The following is a 6,000-nucleotide window of genomic DNA, read 5'->3' as shown; positions in this document are numbered from 1 at the left end:
TTATATCTTAGCTAGCACTTTGTTTCTAAGTATTTTTCATTAATAGAAGCGTTTGAGGTTTTTTTTAAACTAAAATAAATTTGATTTAATTTAAAAGTAAGGTGGTTATCTTGTCTGCACAGAGTCAAAAATACTATCTTCCTGTCAGACACGGCTCTATAACCTGCTGTTCCATTCAGCTGGAGAGCAACAATCACTTCATGAACCCTAAAGCATTCTTTAGAGAGCTTGGAGTTTGATATCCACTCGTATGTAGAAGCTGAGGGACCCACTGCACTATCTGCTCTGCACAGATTTACTATAAAGATGGTCCCATCCCCAAAGAACTAGTGCTGTTAATGGTCATGGAATAGCCAAGGGACTGGCATATTAAGTGAAAGTAAAGATTTATAATCTGGCCTGGTTTTTGATTGCCTGTTTATTTACAGCAGTGTTGTATCCTACTGGGTCAAGCCCAAGTTCACACTGGAATTCGGTGGGTCAGCCAAAAATTAATCCTGATATATCCTGGTAACTGCGGTGTCCCTGCTGATATGGGAAGCTTTTGAACAACACAAACAGAATGTGAAGCTGTGAAATACAGAAGATGTCTGCAAAGGAAGAGAAGTATTTTGTGCAGCTATCAGCTGATTTATTACCACTGATTGTTTGGCTGTTACCAGCTTCCTACTTCTGCTATTACTGACTGGTAAAGCAGACTGAAGTATTGAATCTGGAAAGTGATATGTGAGACATCAGCAAGAAAATACTGAGCTCTATTCTGAATTCCTTAAAAATCAATGCAAATTGGTCATTTAGTTCAGAAGGAATAAAACTGCCTCTTCAAAGTAAAACTTTAAAAATGCCCTAAAAACCTTCTGGTAACTTTACAGCTATGCAGTCTAGAATTAGAAGCACTTTGACTTTATTGCACTCATTCTGCAATAACTATATTAAGTAGAAAGCAAAATAAAATTTCAAGGACAGGCCATAATTGAAAATTTAATTAATTTTTAATATTGATATTCTCATTTTAAGAGCTTTAAACCTTCAGGACTAGCAAAAGAATATCAGACTCCTTGCTCTAAATTGGCTTTTTAATCCTAATAAAAATCTCTTGTAAACAGAGGTGGTCCTCCTATTCAGTTAAAACTCAAAGCATGAGAAGTATTTAAAGTTTCAGCTAATTTTGTAATGCCTTAGGCTTTTATAGTCTTTTATATAAAAAAATCCTAGAGCACATTTAAAAGTGATTTACACAGAAGGGACCAGACTATTTGCTACTGTAAATGTAAAAGTGATGCATTGATTATTTTTTTATTATTGTTGTTGTTATTTTTGTTAATATTATCAGTATTATTATTTAGAAATCAGAAATACACACTCAAATAACAGGGTTTTTTTAAAACAGTATGCTTTTTCCCCATTGAAATGCAGCCATCTGCAGGCAGTTATATAATAGTGCATAGCAACAGTACAACGATTATGTACAATATGTGGCTATATTTAAAACTTCTTACTGATTATTATGAATGTTAGTACTGCTCAGGACAAGCAAGAGAAAAATTGTTTTAGGGGGAACCTTAAGCCGACTGACTATAATTATACACTTTAAAAGATTTGTGTGTGATCTTTTATAGGAATGATTTTTCTAGAAAAGTTGGATTCAAGACATCTTCAGAAAGCCTGGGATATTTGGAGTCATTGAAATGGAATGAGGTTTATTCTTCTGAGTTATTGTGGCATTGTGAAACTTGCAGAGGATTTTCATTTAAAACAGTCATGTTTTAACATTCATTAAAAAAATACTATTTTCAGATTCAAGCTTGCTGGAAAGAGTTGGCCTGATTTTCTGTATCTGGGATGTGTTTTTCTCAGAGAGCTGGCTGCTATGTGTCAGTGTATGGGATGCCTGGGCTCCCTCTCTGCATTGTGGGTGAATTTCTGGCAAGGCTGTCTTGGCCCTGGAGCAGAGGTCCCTTTTACACACCCCAAGAGAATCTATCTTGCTGTGCAGTTGTGTACAAAATTGATAATGGCACCAACATACACACACACAAAAAAAAATCACCTACCATGCTGCTAAATTTGAAAACACAAGATGTGTGTCTGCTGTACCAAAGAGGAAGTGATGCTGGTGTGCACAGCTCACAAGGTGGGACCACAAAGGTTTGGCCAAGATCAGAACCTGCCCACACCTGCCAAGAGTCATGTGTGCATTGTATAAATTCTTTTTACAACACATAGTCAGAATCTAATCTTCTTTTACAAATGGTCAAAACACTGATCTGACAAGTTGCACTGTATCTTCTTGGAGATGTTCTCCCCGCCTTTCTCAGGCTATTGATGGGTTCTGCCTTAGGTGGGTGATAGTAGAATACCCAGAAATAGCATGTTTTACAAACTCGTGCTTTTAATAGGGAATAATTACCATGCACGGGTATAAATAGCAGCCTAAGGAAGCAGACTGCCATTAAGAGTTGAAATATGTAGTTTAACAATCATAAGTTGTGTTTCTGTATTGTACTGGATAGATGGTACAATATTCCTTTCTTTCGTGAGTCAGCATGTGTCTAAGCAGATATGTATGCATTTCTAATGTTTTCTTGCACCTGTTTTAGAGAAGTCACTTATTCCTTAATAGAGAGGGAAGAGTCTTCTGGGAATATACACCCTGAAATTAGAATTTATTATAGGCTTTATGTATAGCTGACTTGGTTAAAAGCTGTCTCACTGTGCAGTCACATATCAAATTAGAAATGACAATATAAATAGATGAAGTTAATGACTATGCTGTGGAATATGGGAATAAAGCATTTGATTCATGTTAAAACGAAGGGGAAAACTGAAGTTTCACAATATATTAACCCATGTGTGGTCAAAGGTGCTGCTACAGAAGCAAGCACTAGTGCTTTGGATGGCAATTGATTTCTCATGCTACACTACCTGCAGAGCCCTCTTTAATGCGTGTGCTGAGATGATTAGCTGTAATAAGGAGAGGCTAGGGATTTACCGTGTAAAAATAACAGCCATTATACTTCTTAGAAGGAATTCTCTGAGGATGTGTGCCCATGGCTCACTCATGCTTGCTTTACTACGTGATATATTGAACTAGTCAGAGCTTTGTTGAAAAAAGGCTTCTAAATACAGCTGTTAAAATCATGGCATTTTGGTGGACCATTTTTTCTCTTCATGATTCTTTTTCTTTCTTTTTAAGAATGAGTTGCTAATGACCACCTTGACTTTCTTAGGGCAAGGTCTTATAATATTGTATATATTGATAATACTATGTAAGTTCGTCAGCTCCTGGGTTGTAGCACCCCTCTTAAAAAAACTTAACATGCAAAGGAAAAAAGAAATGAAAATACCCTTTACTGATCTTCTAATTATTATCAGAATTTAATAATATTGAATATTTTAGTACAGCTACAGCAGTTTATATGTTTAGAACGTAGTGTTCTTTTCTTGCATCTCTGGATTTAAAACTGCAGGTTCAGGACATAATACAAGGTTATGCACCATTTCAAAGGATTGCAGCTACTTGGAAATACCCCTTAAGATTTACCACAACTTCTGTTATGCACACTGATGTAAATCTTCAATTAGTATGCAAAATCAAGAAATACTTTACTGCTGTTGTGCAAGGGTTTTTTTTGAGGGGAATATTGAGGAATTTCTCTGGATAAAGGTTGCTCTCATAAAGGTGACCTTTGAGAAGAAATAAAGGGTTATAGGGAAGTGAACAAATAGTTTGAAAAACTCCTTCCCTTTTCCCTATTAAAAGAGAAAATGAGCCAAAGATTTGTTTATCTATGGAAACTAATGTGTAACTGAGCATAAGAGGTGTGTAAGATCTGTTGTTTCTTACTTGGAAGCAGCTCTCATCAAAGACAGAGTAGGACTTGGAATACTGAATGTGGTCTTCTTTTTCTTAGAGGTAGAAACTGGATAAGACAGTTGCTAACCAAAGATACTGGAATCAGGGAGTATACCTTGTGGAAGATGAAATGGGCTCTTTCATTACACATCCCAGAGATGCATTACCATAGTCAGTGAAGATGCCAAAAACTCCTCCTGTACTCTCATATTCTTCTAAATTCTCAGAAGCAAAATAACTGAAATTGTTCCTTGCTGTCTGATTTCTGGGGGTGCAGAACTTGGATGCTTTTGTATGTAATAGAAGTATAATTAATCTCTGTAGAGTATATTTAATTTCTGTTAAGTGACAGCTTAATGTGCAACAGCGGAAAATGAAAATATTTCTCAAGTTTAAAAATTAATTGCATCAGGTATGATTAATATTATAGTAAGAAAAAAATTATTAATTGCTCATATAGTTTTGGTCTCCTTATACCACTTTAAAGGCAATTTCACCTAAATTCAATAAAACAGGCTGCAATAAGCAGAAAGTTTAGACAGGATTAATTGCATTAGCTCTGTCTTTACAGTGTTTGTCCTTAGGAAAGGTACCAAATTGATTATTGCCTTAAAGTGCACTCTTCAGAGTTCAGTTACAACTTGAGTAATTAAGAGTGTGTAAACATAGACTTCTGTCCAAATAACATGGAATGCACTTATATTTTCTTATGCCCCCCTTTATTTCTTTAGAAAAATAACTTGGACTCTAATAGAGCAATTCAGTTGGAAGGGACCTACACCATCCCTCTAGGCCAACAGCGATATATGCTGGTGGAGATTGCCAGTACCATTTTGTGATGGAGAGTGGAGTCACGTAGCAAGTAAAGACTAAGAAAAAACAGGGATGCATGTCAAAGAAAATTCAATTAAACTGTGTAATTGCAGGCTCAGATAAACAGTTTAACTATGGAAGTGTTGTGAGTATTCCCACAAGGTCGTGTTATACATACAACAGCTAGAAAAAGCTCTCATTTTTTGTATCTAGCCATAGTAATGTCATAGTGAGTTCAAAGATCAAGCGAGAAGATGATAGCAGAAGGTATCAGTAAATTAGGCTGTGAGAAGGTACACAGGATGTACAGTGGAGGAAAGGGTGGTCAGCAGTGGAGGTGACCCAACTGCTGAGATCACACAGCTCACATTGTGCATGAGGTGGATGTTCACAGCCCAGGGGGCTCATGGCTGTGCTGCTTCCAGTGCTCAGTCTCCACTCTCTCCCAGCTCTCCAAGGCTGTCTCTAGCCACAGGATTTTGCAATGTGGACTTTATCCTCTGTGGCTCTTCTACTGGTGATGACTCACGATTTACTTCAAAAAGAGGGGGTTGCCAAGATGACAAATCTAGGCTGCAAATCCTGCGTGCAAATTAATTCTCTCTCTCTGCAGTCTTTCCAATTTCCCAAAGCTCATCTAAGGAGGCTGTAGGGCAAAAAGAAGCAAAGAGAACATTGTTCATATGCCAGAGCTCAGTATATGAAATGTTTAATCTAGTAAACAAGGTAAAGCTCGTAAAGCGTCCTGAAGATGCTCGGAATTTCTGCAGTATTTCCCTAGCTGATTTTTAAATTTATTTAAGATGTCAGTACAACTGCATTTGTATATAGCCTGCCTATCTCCTACAGAAGCCTTTCTTGCTCACATGGAATGAGTCAGGCACAGTGTGTATAAAATGCTTAGTGGAGCCAGACATGAGGCAGTGTAAGGCAAAGTATTTCTCTGCTTCAGAAAAGAAATGTTCTCTTGCCTGAAGTGAAAATTAAACGAAACCTCCAAAGGCATTTTCTGTTCCTCATGTACCTATCAAAGGGTATAACAGTATTGAATTATTTAGGTAACTTTCCCTATTAGACTGTGTTCTTTTACGAATCATTTCAAGTGGCTTGGGCCCTAACCATAAAAAGTCTTTGTATATTCTAAAGACTTTGAGAATTACCCAAAGGAAAGATTTTAAGTGAGTTAAAAATTTAAAGCCAAAAAAATTTTGTGAACATCAAATTGCATTTTTATGAAATAAACTTTTTAATCTTGATGGATGTGCTGATTTTGGCTAGGGTTGAGATAACTATCTTCACAGGGGCATGTTTGGGGCTGTATTGAGGATTTG

Source organism: Sturnus vulgaris, chromosome 4 (assembly GCF_052056855.1).
Source record: "Sturnus vulgaris isolate bStuVul1 chromosome 4, bStuVul1.hap1, whole genome shotgun sequence".
Lineage (NCBI taxonomy): Eukaryota > Metazoa > Chordata > Aves > Passeriformes > Sturnidae > Sturnus > Sturnus vulgaris.
Note: the sequence above shows the minus strand (reverse complement) of the source record.